Here is a 19,256-nt window from a genome sequence, read left to right as displayed (position 1 = left end):
TTCAGAGTCTCCTAAATTACTCCTCAGCAAGAAATTCAGGAAGACTTATTTTTATAATCCACAAGATAGCCATTAACTATTTTTGGTATATTATGTCTGCAAAATACTCAACCCTTTGTACACTAAATTAGTTATTGCACCTAAGAACATAATGTTTAATGTTCAAATATGAAGTTATCTATAACCACTTCTAAACCTAATGTTTTAATACTTTAGAAACTGAGGTATTTATTACATTGACCGTCTCAGGGTTCAGAATATGATAACAGATTTCAAGTTAACTGTAAGTGAGTTCCCTAATGATGGCTGGTTTTCCTCTGAGATCCCCTCACTACAGAAAGATTGATGTGGTTTCTGCACTTAAATGACACTTCGTATTTCACTTGAATACATATTAGGAGAATATAATTGATAATTTTGCAGTATATTTAAAGTAAATATTATGTCAGAGTCACCTTATGAGATTTTAAAAACACAGATGCCCAGCCTCTAACCCAAGAGAGACAGATGGTTAGAGGTCAAAAGAAGCAATTATTTTTAAAAATTTTCTCCGGTAAGGGTTTCACACTTGCAGATGCAGAGCTGCAGCACAGTTGCAATGCCCATGGAAGCCAAAGCCTCACCTCCTATGTGGCCCCTCCAGCTAGCAGGGCACCTCAGAGGAGAGCTGCACCCAGGCCAGCACCAGCAGCTCAGCCACCAGCGCCAGCTCCACCATCTGCTGTGGGTTCACCTGCTGCTACCTGCTAGCAGCCAGGTCTCATAGCTCAGATGGCAACCACTGCAGCTGGGGTGGCTCTGGGCTCTGCTGTGGGCCACGGCCACATGCTAGGTCATGCCATCACATGGGACTTCAGTGGAGGAAGTCATGCTGAGACCTCAAGGCCTGACATCACTTACCAGGAGCCTCAGGGGATTCAGCCTGCACATCATCATCATCAGCAGCAGCAGCAGTTTGGCCCTTGCCACTGAGATGAAACAGTTTTTGGAGTGTACACAGAACCAGAGTGACCTTAAACTTTGTGAGGGTCTCAGCGAGGTGCTGGAACAGTGCAGACTTGCAAATGGATTAGCCAAATCAGGAAATTCATATTGAAGAAATGGAAAATCATCCCTCATGACCAAGTTAATTTAGTAGAAAGATATAATTGATAGTGGAAGTATGAAACCACTAGTCAAACCTCTCCTATCATCAATAGTCTCCTTGCCTCAAAACTGCAATGGAAGAAAGTGTTCTTACTATACAGAAGTTTGCTGAGGTACTATTGAGTCTGGGCTGGGCAAATGTTTGTGTGGCCTCCTGAAACCAGCTTTTGTGATGTTACTGTTTGTGAATCGATTAGAATAAAGTGATTTTCTTCCCCAAAAATAAATAAGATAAAACTTTCTCAGGTGATACTAATCTAATACAAAACTAGGTTTAAGGAAGTTGTCATTCTTTTTATGATTAAAAAGTAAAAATAGAGCTCACAGAATAGAAGTTTTATAAATTTTATATCCAGACTAAGGGACATAATCGCAGGTTACATGGAGCTAACTATGGCTCAAAAACTTTGTGTGGAACTGTCTGAGAATGAGCTTTTTCAGTCTGTCAACCAATACTGGAGCGTTTATTTAGTGCCAGGCACTATCATATAAATACTGGGAATAGAGAGCTTAACATAATCTTAACAAATTTATATTATGGTGGGGAGAGAGATCATAAGAATTTTTTTATAACAAAAACCTAAAAACAGGAAAAGTTTGCAATCACCTTGTTACCAACAAGCACTATGAAGATGACAAATGGAATAAATATATTGTAAAAGGTGAATGCAAAGATGTGACTTAGCCCTGATGACCAGAGCTATTTGAAAACCTGGAGGGAAGTGTTTCAAGCAACAGGAAGCTAGTGCCAAGGTCCTAAGACGGGAAGAAAGTGTGTGTCAGAGGAACATCTAAAATGGTGTCACGGAGACCTTGGGGCACCACTGGGAGCATGGAGGGTATTCAGTCTGAGAGGCAGATAGGCCGGCGTCAGCTCCTGCAGGGCCTTGCAGGTTGTGGGAAGGAGTGTGCATTCCAGCTGCACTGGGGAGCTAGCCATAGGACAGTTTTAAATGATGAGGAGCGGGTCCACCTACCCTTGGAAGTGCTGCGCTGGTTGCTGGATAGAAAGTATCCTGGGGAGGGGGTCAAAACCAGAGGCGGGCCCCCCAAGGCAGCAAGATGACAGTGGTGTGGTGCTGGGATTCTAACTGGCCATCTACATGGCACAAATAGGGATTTTTCTTCATCATTCTTTCAGGACAAAAACTCGAAACTGCAAGTCTTAAAGATGAGGTGGGGTGGGATGGTGCGATTCATAGATCACTTTTATAAGTGTACCTGATGTTCCAATCCCAACAGCTTCCAATCTAGGAAAAGCTTATACAGCGGTTTCTGCTAGCAATGGTAAATTTTCTATCACTATGTAAAGTTGAAATCTCTGAAGTTTTTGAGGCTTAGAAATTTTGGTGAATTTTTAGTCCTGTAACTGAATGAGGTTAGGTTATGTTAACACTACAAACATTAGATTCTGAATTGCTGTTTGAAGCTGAAAGTTGACCTTCTAAATTGAATTAATTTCTAAATACAAAGTATTTCTCCTGTTACTACCAATTACATTCCGTTTGTCATTTATTTGGAAAGCAATCAGTATGCAGGGGCGTCTGACCCACAGAACAAAGAGAAGGCATGTTGGGCTGGGAGGGCCCTGGCTTCCACATAGGCTGCGCTCCTCTGAACAGCCTGGGGAGATCTGCTCAGACGCCACTGAAGGGATTTTACCCTTTAGGGAGATCAAATACCAAGTTCTAAGCTCTGAGTTCATGGCAGTCGCTATCTGGTATTCAATAATTGATTTTGTTTTTAAGCGAATGTTGTCAAAAACATCTTTTGAATTCTTGTGTTCAGTTCTTAACTTCTGGCTGCATATTGTCAGCAAACTTATTTTTGCTGATGAATGGGGACCAGGTGTTACATATGGCTCATGTGTCTTAATGCATGTTAGGTTGGGAAATACGTCATAGAAGTCAGTAAATCCCTGCTGAACAAATGAATGTTTAATAGAATATGGCCCCACGACTCCAGAGGCCAAGAATAAAATAAAATAAAAAAATAAAATAAAATAGGCTTTAAAATATTATTGAACTAATGTTAATGCATACAAATCACACAAAATGTACAATATTTTGTCAACAACAGAGACATATGAAACAACAACAGAAACATTTGCAAACAAGATTTATTAATGAGGAAAATTTTCTGGGAGAACTCATCTAAAATACTATTTCAAAAAAAAAAGGTTTAAGTATATGAAATGGGCATGTTTTATAAACAATGAAGTTTGAAAAGAAAGGAGAACCTGATATTAGGAAACAAAAAACCACAATTCCTTCTGTTTCACAGTGATGATTTCAACAGTATTTTTGTCACAGCCCTTCTAGCCGACCTGTCCCCACCTCCACTCCAAATCACTGCCTAGCTCAAGACAGCCAGACAAAGAACCAGCCCAGTAGATCACATCATGAAATTTCAGAAAGTCCCCTCTGTATCTCTGTCTATTTAGTCAATGTTGGCAACCCTAACACAGAGTCCAGTATTGCTGTTCCTGGTCTCCTCCGAAATTCTGGAATCTTAGAATCCTATTATTTCAAAGATAGAGAATTGGAATAAGGCATGAATAAGAGGAAATGTTGATTCTTTCCTTGGTTTTTTCAAGTTTTAGAAGTTTTTTTCATATTGTTATATTTAAGTGCAGATGGCTATATAACATTGTAACAAGTCAGCTGTGGTATTTTGAATGGGTTTTTCTTGGAGGGTGGCTTTTAAAATGTCAAGCATTGCCTTCAGTAGATAATTTGGTAAAAGATAAAGTAAAAAATCATGTGATGTTATTTAGAAGTTATATTTAATTTTCTCTAGAGGTCAATTAAAGTGTTAAATATATTGCCAAAAAGAAAAAGTCAGACCTCCATTGGCTTTATTTATACCAGGAAGAGCCCACATTATTACTAATGTATCAAAGAGAAAGCAGAATAATTCTTATCAAGTACCTTTGATGATTGCTGATGAGTTTGTTTTCCATTTTCACACATAAATGAGTAAACAGATTGAAATTCTCACATAGTAGATATGGCAGAGTAAACAAGGTGGCTCTCAAGTCTCAGAACCATTGGTAGTTCTGGTTAAAATGAAGGCGCTGGCCCCACCTGGGGTGGGGCCCAAGAATCTACATTCCTCGCAAGTCCTCAGTGGATGCTGGAGTTGATGGTACAGAGGACCACAGGAATGCTTAGCCATCCCGCTTTTCTTGAGCACTAATTTTTTTTAATTTGTTATATCCACAAGAACAATGTCTTGAGAAAAGCTTTTATCAACCTTTAACCACATTCCTGTGTGGCTCTGCTAGGCAAACCGAACTGACTTGAATGTAAGCAAAGCATTTATCTGAGCCTCTTTCTCTCTAAAGCCAAGAAGACTAGAACATACCCAATCCTACCTTTTCTTCTGTTCTTGGACCTCCACTTTTCCTCCAGGTATACTAGCTATCCTCTCACCCCACCCTACATGCCTAACTTAACCTTTATCTATTTGCAGACATAGTGTGACAACATAGAGAGAAGTAGGCAGAGGGATGCAAGGCAAGTTACTGAATTGAGCCACAATTTCCCTCCCAAAACAAAGACAATAGCTACTTCTCCCAGCTACCGTTACTCATTAGATGAAATGCTGTGTGTGTGGCATCAAGCATAATGCCCAGCACACAGGACGCCTCCTCTCCCACTGCCTGCAAAATGAGCTTCCATCCTTCTAGGACTTCCAACCTCTACATACCATTACATGAGTCTCCCCATCAACTGCACTTAGTGACACTCTCCCCAAACACCCCAGAGTGTCCTGGGCAGAGAGTGAGAGAATGAAGGTGCCAGGAGGGGCTCTCATGTCTTCAGAGGGCAGAGGGACACAAGGGGGATGGACGGGTGCTTGCCTGAGTGACAGGCGAGGGCCAGAGGTCAGAGCTGTAGAGCTTTGTAGCCACTGTCGTCCCCTCGGGCTAAACAGGTTTTGCTGCAGGTAGTGGTGCCATCTGACAGAACACACCAGGGGGATGAAGGATACATTGCTAAAAGGCAGGCTTTACTTTGCTGACCTATTTGTAAGTTAGTTGTCTGTGCTGATGCTGTGCATCCACAGGACATGCCAGCATATTCAGTTTCCATGAAGTCCATGCATGAGCCCCAAATAGTCACACCTCCAATCCAAAAGGGGAATAAATACATTTCTTAGATTTTCATTCACCCTTGAGACAGTATCACAATAATCTATGGATTCAAGTAATCGGCCCAGCAAGTTTGATGAGCACTACAGTGGCAGTTAGGGAATGTCGCCCAGGTGCCATCTCTAATCAACAACATGGCCTTGAATAGACTTCAGCAGTTTCTTGTGCCTGTTATCCTCATTGGTGAGGTAGGCATGATACCACATGGCTCATCTACATTTCATCATTATTACAATATATGACAAATGCTTCAAAAAGTTAAACAAGGGCAAGTATAATGCTGGCAGTAAAGTTGAACCAAGTATTATTACCTAGAATGGAGTCAATTCTCAGCTCCCACGTATACCATATACCAAGAATGTGCTATTATATTCCCATAACACCTTCACTTAGCATTCACAAGGCTAGTGACATAAACCCCCCTGCTAACATAGCCTGTGACAAAAAAACAGGTTTGCCACTTCTTCCACTGTGTTCTAAATGTTTTTTTCTGAGTACTTTTCTTACTAGCCTATTTGCGTAAAAAATAATAATTACTTTTCAACTTATTTCATATGTCAGTAGGAGATTACCACATGGTAGATATTAAAATAATTAAATATTAAACTTTTTAGGAAGAAAGAGAGTAAGAAGGTGGACTTCCTGAGATTTTGCCACAGCACTACCTGCAGAATCAGCAAGTTAGCTCTCTCAGAACTGTGGAGCCCTTCCAGGACCTTCTGACGTTGGGGTTGACCCTCCATCTTGAGTCAACCTACTCTCCACCCCTCGCAGGTCCACATAATAAGAATTCTTCCCACAAAAAGTTTCCATACGCTATACACAAACCCCTGGGAATAGCTCCTCTCTTGCCTGGAAGTGGAGCTCCAGTGTCTCACTGTGTGAAGCTGCAATATCGTACTTGACCAGTAGGGGCTGCCATCCAAACATGGGTGATTTTCCTTCCAGTCTGAATGGAAGTTCAAGGTCTCAAGCTTTGGGAGATAAAATCTGGGTTTCAAGTTTGATAAAGCCTTTCACAGCGGTTATCTAGGATTGATCAGTTCTGAAGGCTCTAATTTCTGTTCAAGCTAACTTGAAACAACAAGGCGGCCTGAGAAGCACCAGCTTTGGTTGGGCAGCTTGCAAAGCAGATTTTCACAGGTGTTTCCTCTGTGCAGCAAACCTAAACAGCTCCCTAGTGTAACCACATCTATGCCAGAGGCACACAAAAACTGCAACCAAAGACGAAAAGGGAGCAAACTCGGTGAAGCTCATGGCTCCCCCAGGGCTGTTTTGATGTAAAGATGTCTGTGAATGCTCATCACATCCTCAGTGTGTGAGGTAGGACTTCAGACAAAGTTGAAGATGAAGGTAATAAGACACCATATCTACTCATACTGACATATTTGTAAAGCATTCAAAACACTTGCAGGAAATTCCATGTGACCCCCAGCATACTAAGAGACTGAAATAGCTCTTCCAGATAAACCACAGTCCAGATAAACAGTACACACTTGGACAGTACAGTTAGTTTTATTAGGATACTGACCACTAACAAAACCATTAAAAAAGCAACTCAAAGAATGGTCCCCATGATGGAGAGCCAGTGAGGTTCTGTTCAAGAGCATTACCCCATGAATATGCAATAAAACAGAATAAATTATAAAAGGCAGTAAATGATGGGTGTATAAGAGGAAAACCAATAAGATTTGTATTCCCGGTAGTTTATTTACTGGAAAATAGTCTCAAGGTTCATCCTCAGGCTTCAGCCAGTTACTGAATGGAAATGAGACCTTGTATGATTAGGGCTCTCCAGAGAAACAGAGCCAATAGAATGTACATGCATATGGAGAGAGAGAGAGAGAGATTTTAAGCCATGGACTCACAAATCTGTAGAGGTTGGCAAGTCCAAAAGAGGTCAGTCGGGCAGGAGGCTGGAGACCCAGGAAAGAGCTGATCTTGCTGGTTGAGCCCAAGGACAGTCTGCTGGCAACACTCCATCCAGCTCTTCAGAGGTCAGCCTTTTTATATTGAGGCCTTCAGTTGGCTGAGACCCACCTCATTTTAAGTTAATTACCTACTTAAGGATGTATCTCCAAGTACAGCCACATTCCTGTGTACTGGGGCTTAGGACTTCAACACATGAACTGGGGGGGAGGGAGACACAATTCAGCCCATTACAGACCTGAATGGATATTATGATGATCAAGACTTAAAAAGAGAAAGAAAGAGATGGGAGAGGTTGGTGAAAACATGAGTTCCTTGGCGCAGTGATTCTCCGAGTGTGGTCTCGGGCATCAGCACCACCCGGGAAGCTGTTAGAAATGCAAATTTTCAGACTCCACCTGAGATCTACTGCATCTGTGAGTGGGCTCAGCTTCGGGGCTTTTTTTTGTATTTAATTGTTGTTCAAGTACAGCCTCAGTTTTAACAAGCCCTCCAGGTGATCCCAAAGGAGGCTGAAGTTTGAGAACAACTCCCTTAGAAATTGGTTGATTACAAGAACAAGGCCACGTGAGAAATTTTCCAGCCGACGTGTATCTAAACATTGTTTAATCTCTGTGTTTTCTTTAAAGGTATAAACTGAATCATATTTTATTAATGGGCCTTGGAATCCATTTTGCTCTTACAAATTGAAACAGAAGCGAGAGCTCCAAGGATAAGCATGATAACAGCACTGCCAAGGAGCCTGGCCTCTGAGCACAGATTTCCAGCAGGGTAAAAGTGAAACTGTGGGTTCCCAATAAAATTAATTTATCAAATACCAGGGCAGTTTAATTGCTGTGTCTGGTCGGAGGCCTCAATTACTTTATACAATTCCCATGAATGGCAAGCTAAATTATAATGGTTGAACTTAGTAAAATGCATGCTATGCTCCTTCTTAAAAATGAAAAACTAGAAATAGAACTGTTAAGTGGTCACTTTTGAGCAAGAATCAAATTTTTGCTCCACTTGGCCCCAAACACCTGTTACAGCCTCACAGCATTAGCAAATACACTAGCCCACAAAGCCCTGGCCATGCCTCCCACCATACCCTTGGAGAAGCTACACTAAGCATCAGGAGCAAAATGATTGACTTCACCTGTGAGTTATTTCCAAGCCTCAGTGGACAGTGAGACCTACAAATAATGACACACACGACCTGAAGAAGGCAGTTTTCTCTGAGGCATATGTGCTATGTGGAGGCCAGGTACATGCCTCTAAAGGTGAAGATTGTGTCCAGGAAGCTTTCCTGCCTTTTCTAGCACAGTCCTCAGAACAAAGATTCAGATGATGCATCACAGTGCATAGTACAACCAGATCCAACACTCGTAACTATTTGTATGTTATGGGGCAAGAATTGCCCAAGCCTTCAGGAAAAATGATTACTGGTGAAGCCTAACTCTTTATATTGGCTATCAAGAAAAAGGTTTCGAGTGGTCCTTTTGATTGGCCTTGGATCTAGATATACTTTCTTTGTGACACTCTGCTACAGAATAACTGTAATCTTAATATATTTGGGCAGGGCCAATGGGAGTAAGCTTCAGGACTACTTAGAAGTCATAGTGTTTCACTGTATCCAGATGGAATAGAAAGCATTTTCATGCTGAGCAATTATATCAAGTTTATTGATGGAGAAGTTGATGTTTGTCTGGTGCCACAAAAATGAGAGCAGTCCCTCAGCTGGAAGCTCATGTTCTACACAAACGGTCGGGCAATCCATATCCTTTTTCACTCCTCCATGACTCACTCTTCTCCGGGTTTATCACTAGAACTCCCCCTGGGGTGATTTGTTACCTGTGACTACTCATACTGTGTGGGCCTCTCCCATTAATAATAAGTGAAATCAACTTAAATTTAGCATCAGGAACTATCTTGAAAGGAAAATAGGTTTATAAGAGGAGTCTAAAAAAATGCATAGGAACAGGCAACAGTACAGTGATTACCAGAGGTAAAGGGGGGTGGGGGGAGGTAGCAGTGGGGAAAAGGGGAATGCATGGCGATGGAAGGAGACTTGACTTGAAGTGGTGAACACACAATACAATGTATCAATGATGTACTATATGTAGAATTGTGCACCTGAAATCTATAGAATTTATTAAACGATGTCACCTGAATAAATTCCAATGATGATGATGATGATAATAATAACCTCATGGTTTTGAGAAGAGAGGCCATGTCACAATGTAATAAGGAGTGACAATGAGGGAGGGAGGACCCTGCCACCTGTCATGACTCTTTAGCGTGAGGTATTATTAGCACAGTTACCGTACAGCTACTTGGGTTCTACTGCTCGCTGCCAATAAACTCCAGAGGCAGAGGTTTCATGGAAAAGGAAAGGGGTTGTTTATTTAAGGCTATACAATTTTGGAAGAATAATGGGCTTCTTCCTCAAAGCTTATTTCCTTTAAAACACCCAAAGGCAAATAACCCCTCCATCCTCCTTGGCCAGCTCAATTCAAGGCTGTGCCTGGAATCTCTTCTACCATTTAAAAATATACCATCTTTTGCAACAGTCGGGTGGCTTCCGCAGCAGTGTCAAACTCATTTTCACCAGGGGCCACACCAGCCTCGCAGTTGCCTTCAAAGGGCCGAATATAATTTTAGAACTGTATAAATGTAACTACTCCTTAAGTAGGGGCAAGGAGCTCCACCCTGCCACCAGATAGAAACAAGGTGGAGGGCCGGATTTGGTCCAGGGGCCTTGTGTTTGCCACCTGTAGAGTGGGTTCCGGGTCACCAGCTCCAGGCATCTTGTGGAGTCCAACACACCAGCATCCTTGAGCCTCACCCTCCTTTACTGCAGTTGCTGCCTGCCAGCCCAGCACTTGCGTTATGACCCTCAAGGCCTTTGGTTCACCAGTGCCTCTGTGACCTGGTTGAGCAGGGCCTCCCAGATATGGCTGCTTTCTGTGTAAGAGGGGCATGGGACTTAGTGCCTGGCCACGTGGTCTCCAGGGCTCATGTCCCGGGAACCTCTGGCCCCCAACCCCTGACCAGACTCGTGAGGAGAAGGAAAGAGTTGGGGCTTCCACCTGCCTTCAGTTTTTAAAGTCCCAGCCCAAAATTCTCTGCATGCGATAGCCTGTAGGAGGGTCTTTTTCCTTTGTTTATTTTACTATACGGGCCTATGCGCTGTTCATCCAGGCCAGCATCCATCACACTCATCTGTCTGCATCTCTGCCCTTCCTCCACCACCTAGATCCCGAAGGTGGGTGGTTTCTAGCTTCACGCAGGGACGCTGTGTCTTTGCCCCCAACGGAGCATCACCTTTTTATACACGTGTTGTGACACTTTTAGCCCCACATAGACTGTGCAAGCTGCCTCCACTATGCCGCGCAGTGCTGCTCGTTTGCTGCACTGCAGGGTGACGTACATGGGCGCTAGGCTACCTTGTTTACTGTTTCCTCTGGCAGCCTCCTCTTACGCCCCTCCCATCTCCGGGGAAGGCAGGCCGTCACACCACTTCCAGGGTGCCCCTCCCTGCCCCCCAGCAATCTGGCCAGACTCCCCTGTTACAGCACTACTACCTTTCCGTTCCACCTCCCCTCCCACAGCCCAGCCACCTAGCTTCTCCCTAGAGCTGCTTGCCAACCAGTAGTTGGGAAACCATGATAGAAAGAGAGGCTTGTATCCTGGAGTACTTATCTCCATTTGCTGCACCACTGGGATGGCTCTGATTGCCACGCTCTCAGAAATGCAAAGCCTCAGCTCTGAGAAGAGCCTGAGTCCTCTTTGTGTACACTGCTATCCCGACTCCTGGCCTCACTTCTAGGTGGGATGTGTGTACAGAACAGCCTGTGATTGTGAGGTACGCCGCAGCTCCTTTGAGGGCCCCTCCTTAAGTCAGAAGAGGATCAGGTTTTCTACATTCCTTCAGCTCTTCTTGTGCACGGCCCATGCAGAGGTTTTGGTTTCAGAGTGGGAGAGTTTGTCCTTCATCCAGTATACTCAGAGTACATCGCTATCTTCTTTTCTCCATCTTTGATCACATCTCCACCTCCTAGAGAGCTCTTCTTCCCAGCTCCCTCCTCCTACTCCTAGATTAAGTCTTCACACCTTAATCCTGTTCACACTGTCTCCTAACACTGCCCACTGCCCAAAGATGTGGCTTCCAGAACAGGTCGAGTGGGGAACCTCAAATACATGGGGAATGTTCCCGACTCACTTGGAATCAGCTTGGCCTGGGTATTACACTTGAATTTAAAGCAAATACATGTGAAGGCAGTTCTGGGTGAGCCACTCTGAACAGGAGATGGCAGTAGCAACCAAGGCATTTGGGCACCCTCTTCCAGTTCTTCTAACAAAGGGCATTTCCTATCTGCTGTGTGTCAATTCTGGGCATAATTTTGCCTCAGCAAAGCTGAAGTGGCTAAATAATGTGCCCAAGGTTCCAAACTTTGTGGATTTCCACAGCTATTGAAAAAACTAGAAATTGCTCAAATTGAAGACTGAACAACCAAATGAACACAACAGGGGAGCCATTACTAAGCCTCACTACAAAAGCAAGGAGGAGTCCTCCAGAAAGCACAAACACCCTTCTGAGATTGGCATCAGTGGGGTTTTTGGGAAACACGGGATTAAAGATCTAATGCACATTCTTACTGAGACTCTGAGCACGCTTTTTAAGAGAGGTGACTCAGCCCTTGCCTAGATGTGGATTAAGGGGGTAAAGAAGTCTCCATAAAAGGTCAAATAATATCATACCCAGGAAAACTTTGTAAACCATAGCATGCTACAAACATACATGAAAGGCTTTTTTATTTTTTTGGTTTGCCTCTGCACCTAAAAATGTCCTAGACCACTTTTGTTTTCTTTTTTCTTTTTCCTCCCCTCAAGTAATATAGCCAGAAGCAGTTTGGCTGTGCACGGGTCTGTTATTTCTCTGATAATTATGATTTCCCAGAGAGTTATGGCACACAAATTACTCTGCGATAGCTCTATATTCTTCACTTCATCCTGAGTCTACAATTATGCTCTCACGCAGACTCCTGTCATCTGCTGTCTTGATTTATGAAGCCTTCTGTTCTCTGATCTCCTCATTTCTCACCTCTGCCTCCTTTAAAACTTTCGAAATGTGGCTGCAAGGTCAAATTCCTCATCGCTACAGCATTGCATTCCCAGGTGTAATCATTACTGTCTTGACAACGCTGGCAGTTGCACAACAGCCAGTTTAACCCACCGGATAATTGCTCAGCCTTTGCTATTCAACCCCTATCCCGTCCCTTTTGCTAGGACTCCAGAACCACAGTGTTGTGGTTACAAACATCTATTAATTTGGTTCACGTATTAATTAAAATATTATTTCTAGTCAAGTATGTGATGGATCAAGTGCGGCATATAAATAAGGAAACTGTAACTAATCGTAACCAATCTCCCAGAAAGTTTTCTGGTAACTACCATCGACTTACAGGCTCTTTGCAAAAGTGAGAAAAACTCTAAAATTTAAAGTATTGCAGGATCACTTTGGTATTATGGTAGAAGATTTATGAGGCATGCAACCACGTAAAATTATTGATGTAGTTAATAAGGCCGAGACGTTATTTCACTCGGCCCCACTTGGACCCAGAGTGAATTATATCCACGGTAAAATCAGACCTAACTAGACTCTGGGGCCTGAATAGCCAACAGGTATAGAAATTTCCAGCACAGCTTTATTAGTGAGTGGGATATAAGTAGCTCATAATCTAAAGCCAGTCCTGTTCTATTATTTATTTTGCTGTCTTGATAATTTTTCTGCACTCATTTGGCTTGAAGGCACAGACATTCCCTGTTGATTATCTTGACTTGGCAGAGGGTTTCTGCTACACATTTCGATTCCTAATATGGTAGCAGGAGAGGGTTTTGTAAGAGTTCCAGCAAGTTTCTCCAGGCTTGTGGAATGCAGTGAGGGAAGAATCCTACAGAGATGAAAACACGAACATTTGCATTGATGAGGAGAAAAATAAAAGGGAAAAAGGAAAAAGGGATGTCTCTCTGGAAAAATTTTTCCCCTTTCTTTCCTGTCACTGCTTTTTTATTGCTAATAAGGTCTTCCAGTTGGGGGGCAGATAAAGAAATTAATGTCGTGTTCTTTAATCTCCTATATTTTCATGACCACTCCAAAAATCATTTTGAAATGCCTGAGTGTTTTCTGCAGAAGCAACACTAACAAAATACACTTTTCATCATCATCAAGGTTTAAATCCTTGAAGCACCCACTCACACGACTCTGTAAATTAGCCGTGTAATGATGACATCTGAGAAAATACATGTCATGTCCCCCAAAGAGAGTAACAGACCATGCCGTCTACTCAGGATACAAATTATACTGTTCCTCTTCGTTTTTGTTACAGTGTGAATTAATGCTAAAGAATCCATGTATTGATTGTTTCAGAGTTCAATGCAATTTTTCTCTCAAAGTAATGAGTTAGTTCACAGCAATATTTATCTGGTAAAAAACTTTTGAACAACACATACCAAACTTATTTTTAGTAATGGGCTCATTTTCCCCAAGTATATTTGTAAAAGGCCTCTATACTTTAATAAGCCACATTTTCACTGGTGTAAAAATGTCATATTTTCATCATTAACATCCATATATTGCTTCTTTTACTCCCTTTATATAATTAAGAATTACATTTGGCAGCTATTGCCTCCAAATAGGCTACATCAGCATTCAAGGTCGTGTCTGGATAGGCGTATCTGCTACATCAAAGAACAAACAAACAAAAAATCACTAAAGAGACAGTCACCTAAAAGCCAATAAATTCAACATGGTAGTGTAGATACTTGTGAAAGTTTGGTTTTTATGATGCTTCAATATCTTCTTTTTCTGGATAACTAATTCTAAGAAGCCCTTCAGTAAATAGTTCTGATCAGTTGGCAACAACCACAAACATAATTAGTCCTGGTATTTAATTAGGCCAAGGAACAGCTATAAATACCTGAAAACCCCAATAACAGGGGTTTCTATGAAATATATAGAAATGTATATTTCTTTTTAAGTATATTTTATTGATTATGGTATTACAGTTGTCCCAATTTTTTTCTCCCTTTTATCCCCACTCTGCCCTACAACCCCCCTCCCACCAGCATTCTCTCCTCCTTTAGTTCAGGTCCATGGGGCATACATATAAGTTCTTTGGCTTCTCTATTTCCTATATTATTGTTAACCTCCCCTGTGTCCACTTTATACCTACCAATTATGTTTTCTTATTCCATGTACCTTTCCTCCCATTCTTCCCTTCGCCCTCCCCACTGAAAACCCGCCATGCGATCTTCATTTCTGTGATTCTCTTCCTGTTCTAGTTGTTTGCTTACTTTTTGTTTTGTTTTTTGTTCAGTTGTTGATAGTTGTGAGTCCGTTGTGATTTTACTGTTCACAGTTTTCTTATATAATTTCCCTTAACATTTGATATAATAAGGGCTTAGTGACAATGAACTCCTTTAACTTGACCTTATCTGGGAGGCACTTTATCTGCCCTTCCATTCTAAATGAGAACTTTGCTGGATAGAGAAATCTTGTATGTAGGTCCTTGCCTTTCATTACTTGGAATACTGCTTTCCAGCCCCTTCTTGCCTGCAAGGTTTCTTTTGAGAAATCAGCTGATAGCCTTATGGGGACTCCTTTGGAGGTAACTGTCTCCTTTCCTCTTGCTGCTTTTCAGATTCTCTCCTTATCTTTAATCTCAGGTAACTTTATTATGGTGTGCCTTGGTGTGTTCCTTCTTGGGTCCAACTTCTTTGGGACTTTCTGAGCTTCCTGGACTTTCTGGAAGTCTTTTTCCTTTGCCAGATTGGGGAAGTTTTCCTTCATTATTTGTTCAAATAGGTTTTCAAATTTTTGCTGATCCTCTTCTCCTTCTGGAACCCCTATGATTCAGATATTGGAGTGCATAAAGTTGTCCCAGATGTTCCTAAGTCTCTCCTCATTTTCTTATTCTTCATTCTGTTCTGGTTGAATGTTTATTTCTTCCTTATGCTCCAAATCATTGATTTGAGTCCCAGTTTCCTTCCCTTCACTGGTGGTTCCCTGTATATTTTGCTTTATTTCACTTAGTGTAGCCTTCATTTCTTCCTTCATTTTGTGACTGAGCTCAACCATTTCTGTGAGCATCCTGATTCCCAGTATTTTGAACTCTGCTTCAGATAGGTTGACTATCTCCTTGTCACTTAACTCTTTTTCTCTAGTTTTGATCTGTTCTTTCATTTAGGTCATATTTCTTTGTCTCTGTGCACCTGTTATGTCATAAGGGGGCAGAGCCTTAGGTATTTGCCAGATTGGGGCAACCCTCTTTGGTGGTGGTGTTCTGTCTGTGGGGGAAGGGTCAGAGAGGGAACAATGCAGCTTGATTGCTCCATTCTAGCTTCACTTTCCAACCAACTCTCCTGTGAGACTGGGAGTTTCCCTTGCCACAACCCCCACAGTATTTTGCAGCTAAAGGTTTTGAGTCTTTAGTCTCCTGTTCAGCCAGCCTTGCCTCACCTCGCCCGCACGGCCCGCTGCCTTGCTGTGGGTCCTCTCTGCCCCCAACACCCTGTCTGCCTGTCTCCGCCCCCCACAGGGCTGGATGAATGTTTCTTTAACTCCCTGATTGTCAGAGTTCCACACAGTTTGTTGTTCTGGTAGTTCTGATTGTTTGTTGTTTTTAAATTTGTTGTTATCCTTCTTTTGGTTGTGCGAGGAAGTGAAATGTTTCTACCTATGCCTCTGTCCTGGTCAGGAAATCTATATTTCTATAATATAAAACAGTGTGAAGGTAAGCAGTCCAAAGCTGACATGGAGCCTCCATCTATCACAAGGAACCTAGACTGCTACCAGTCTCTTCTGCCACATGCTGCATGTGGCTTCCATGTCATGGGCCAGTATGGCAACCAATACTCCTATGTGAGAAGAAAAAGTTAAAATAAGGGCAAATAAATCCCTTGTGAAAGTTCTTAAAGTCCCACACAGTACTTCCACTTACATCTGCTCTCTTGAGCAGAATCTAGTCTTGACCACCTTACATGTGAGAAAAGCAGGGAAATGTAGCCTTTCCTTGTAGGTGGTGATGTGCCCAGTTAAAACTGGGGTGCTCAAACTAAGGGAAATGGGTGAAACAGGCACTGAAGTAGGCACCACACAGCCCCCACCACAGCTGGGCTCACAGGCTTCCTGACCTGCTGCCATTGTCAGGATCACACAGTGATTTGGCTTCCTCATGTATATTCAAACTTACTTACTTAAATTAGAAGTAGTTCTTTTTTGTTTCACTAACATAAATATATATAAATTATAGAAAATTTGAAAATTCAGACAATTAGAAAAAGAATAAACAACCTTAAATTTTACCATTCAGAAATAACTGGGGTTAATTTTTTCTGGTACATACTTCTAGGCTGATCTTTATGCACACATGTGTATTTATATACTTTCCATAATAAAGTTGGAATATGCAAAGCATTCTAATTTTAGCCTTTTTAAGCAACATAATATTATGAACACCTTTCTGCATCAAGAATTTTTCAACATTGTTTTAAACAGCTATAAATGATCTCCTATGGTCATACCCAAATGTATTTAATGTCCAGCTGTTGAGCACTTCAGTTATTTCAAGTTTTTCTATAGTATAAACCACTGAAATTAACACCTTTGTTGCTAAATCTTTGCTCATATCTTCAATTATGGATATAATTATATAATTACTAATCTACCTTAGAAGGTGGATTTTTTGATCAAAGAATATACAAACATTATAGCCAAATTCAACCTAAATTCCCCTCTAGAAAGACTGTTAACATTTTACATTATTATACCCCCATCTGAGTATACCCCAGTACCCTCCAACCAACGAGGGTTATATACTTTTTTAAGTCTTTGCAAATTTGGAGGCTCAATTTATTTGTATGTCTTTGATTATTACTGAAGTTGAGCATTTCTCCTTGCTTTAGATTTAGCCTCCTTTATTGTTTTGAAAAGATACATCAGGAGAGAAAGAGGTTCATGGGCTCATATTTGGAAATACTAACTCCAGACAAGAAGGAACCAGCAGTCCCTGTCACAGATGCTGACTCATGAATGGCAACATGAAAGAAGGGGTTATCCTTTCATTTCACATGGCACTAAATGAAGATGCCACCTGATCACTTCAAGTACCATACCCCAATTTGCTCCTTCATTGTTTAAAAAAGAAGCTACTGCAATCTTTGTTCAAGTTGTGCTGAGCTTGAAAGACAATGCTTCGTATGTGATTTATGGGGTTTTTCCCAGCCCATTTATTCCACTAAGTTGACTGTCAAGCTCTTGTCTCATCAGAGTGGCAAAATATTTAGAGGGGCTCAAATTTAATTCAGGTGGTCTGTGAACCACAAGATCTGTCTACTCAACTACTTTCATACCAAGTGGTGTATCTTCTATCTAAATTTGTAACTGAGCTGAAAACAACTTTGTGCCTTTAAATATCTAATGATGGGTCACATTTCACTTCACCTGAAGCCAGGGTGATATAGGCTAAGCAGCCAGATCACAATTTTCCAAACAGTTGTTTGTATCATGTCCTGAGGTTGGCTAAGTGGAGAACTTCCGATACCTTAGGCACATGCTATCTGTGATGGGATTGATATATTTTCTTGTTTGTGTATTGAATAAATTACTCTGAAATGGTTTACCTCTGTAGCTTTTTAATCCTTCCCTTGTACTCAAAAGCCAATTAGTAAATCAAGAGTAAATGTAAGAGATAGTTTGAACACGACAGTCCAATTGGACTAAAGGACAAAACTCCAGATAACTGAATGCCTAAATACTGAGGGGTAACTAAAAATAGGAGGAATAGAAACAAAGTTCATCCTCTACCAGCAAAACCAAAAATTGAACAATGAGCCACGATTATCTCTTTTTTCTCTTTAGGCCTAAGAATCCTTTTCCATATATGTAAGAAAGGCAAAAATGCATTGTTTAACATTTAGATTGAGCCTTGTACAGTGACTCATGTGGAGTGCTCCCCAGTGAAAATGTATTGCACAATAACATGGAACAATACAGGCCCACAGGAATGTAAGACACTATTGGGGTTTTCCCCTCCTCCAACTTGTCTTGCTCTAGTCTCTTTTTTTCCCCTCTGTGGGAGAAGCTATTTAGAGTCAAGCATCATTAAATCAGAATGCAAAGAAAGGAGAAAATGAAGACGGGTTCATTGCATTCCGGATGCCACTGAACCACACACAGTTGGTACAAATTGTTATTGTGGTATAAAAATTCATTGTGCATTCCAGGAAGACAAATAATTGGTGTAGCTGGAATACGGGTGTGTACCAAGAAGTGGCCTCAGATGAGGACTGTGTGTGTGTGTGTGTTGGCAGGGTGAGGACATATGTAGATCCTTATAGTTTATGCAAAGAAGTTGGAATTTTGTCCTAAAGTGCAAATTTCCCAAAAGACTTGCAGCTACTCTTTCATTATATGCAATTTGGCACATTCTGTGTGATGTTCTCCCCTTTGCTATACAAAGTGGCCCCACACCTGCAACCTTGGGAGAGAAGTAAAGCCTTTTTCCTATTCAGCAGATCTACAGGGTAAGCAAAGGGAACACTATGATGGGAACAGCTATAACTGAGCTGAAGACCCCTCCCCACCATCAACTGCCAGAAGATAAAAGAAACACAATCAAGACAAGGCAGAGAGGCACCAACCTCTATAGCAATGAATTTTTTGTAATACCAGTGGAAAGAAGGCAGAGAGCAATGAGGGTTGCAGGAATCACAGAAGGCTCCTGGAGGAGGTGATGTCTCCTACCCCTGTCAGATGGAAGGCACAACCTTTAGGGTCCTGATGAATCAAATGGCAGTAGGCCTTAGGGGAACTGTTTCTTCAGTAGGGATGCACAAGCTAGATGTCTCTGGTCTCATGGGCCCCACAGAACACACAGGGGCCTGTATCTTTTGCAGGGCCCTATACCCAGTGTCTGCACCCAAAGAACTTAAATATCTGCCTCTTTTCATTGACCTTTAATTTTATTTTATTTTATTTACTGAT

The 19,256-nt window shown here is 41.7% G+C and overlaps 1 protein-coding gene and 1 pseudogene across 5 annotated transcripts in view; both read left to right on the top strand.

Moving 5' to 3' along the window:
* SYT1 (synaptotagmin 1) overlaps positions 1-19,256 on the top strand; it is a 533,021-nt gene that overhangs the window by 474,583 nt on the left and 39,182 nt on the right. The window lies entirely within an intron of this gene.
* Positions 493-1,160, top strand: LOC118499003 (annotated as a pseudogene).

This window comes from Phyllostomus discolor, chromosome 2 (assembly GCF_004126475.2).
Source record: "Phyllostomus discolor isolate MPI-MPIP mPhyDis1 chromosome 2, mPhyDis1.pri.v3, whole genome shotgun sequence".
NCBI lineage: Eukaryota > Metazoa > Chordata > Mammalia > Chiroptera > Phyllostomidae > Phyllostomus > Phyllostomus discolor.
The sequence above is the reverse complement of the archived record's forward strand: the minus strand, read 5'-3'. Positions and strand labels throughout refer to the sequence as shown.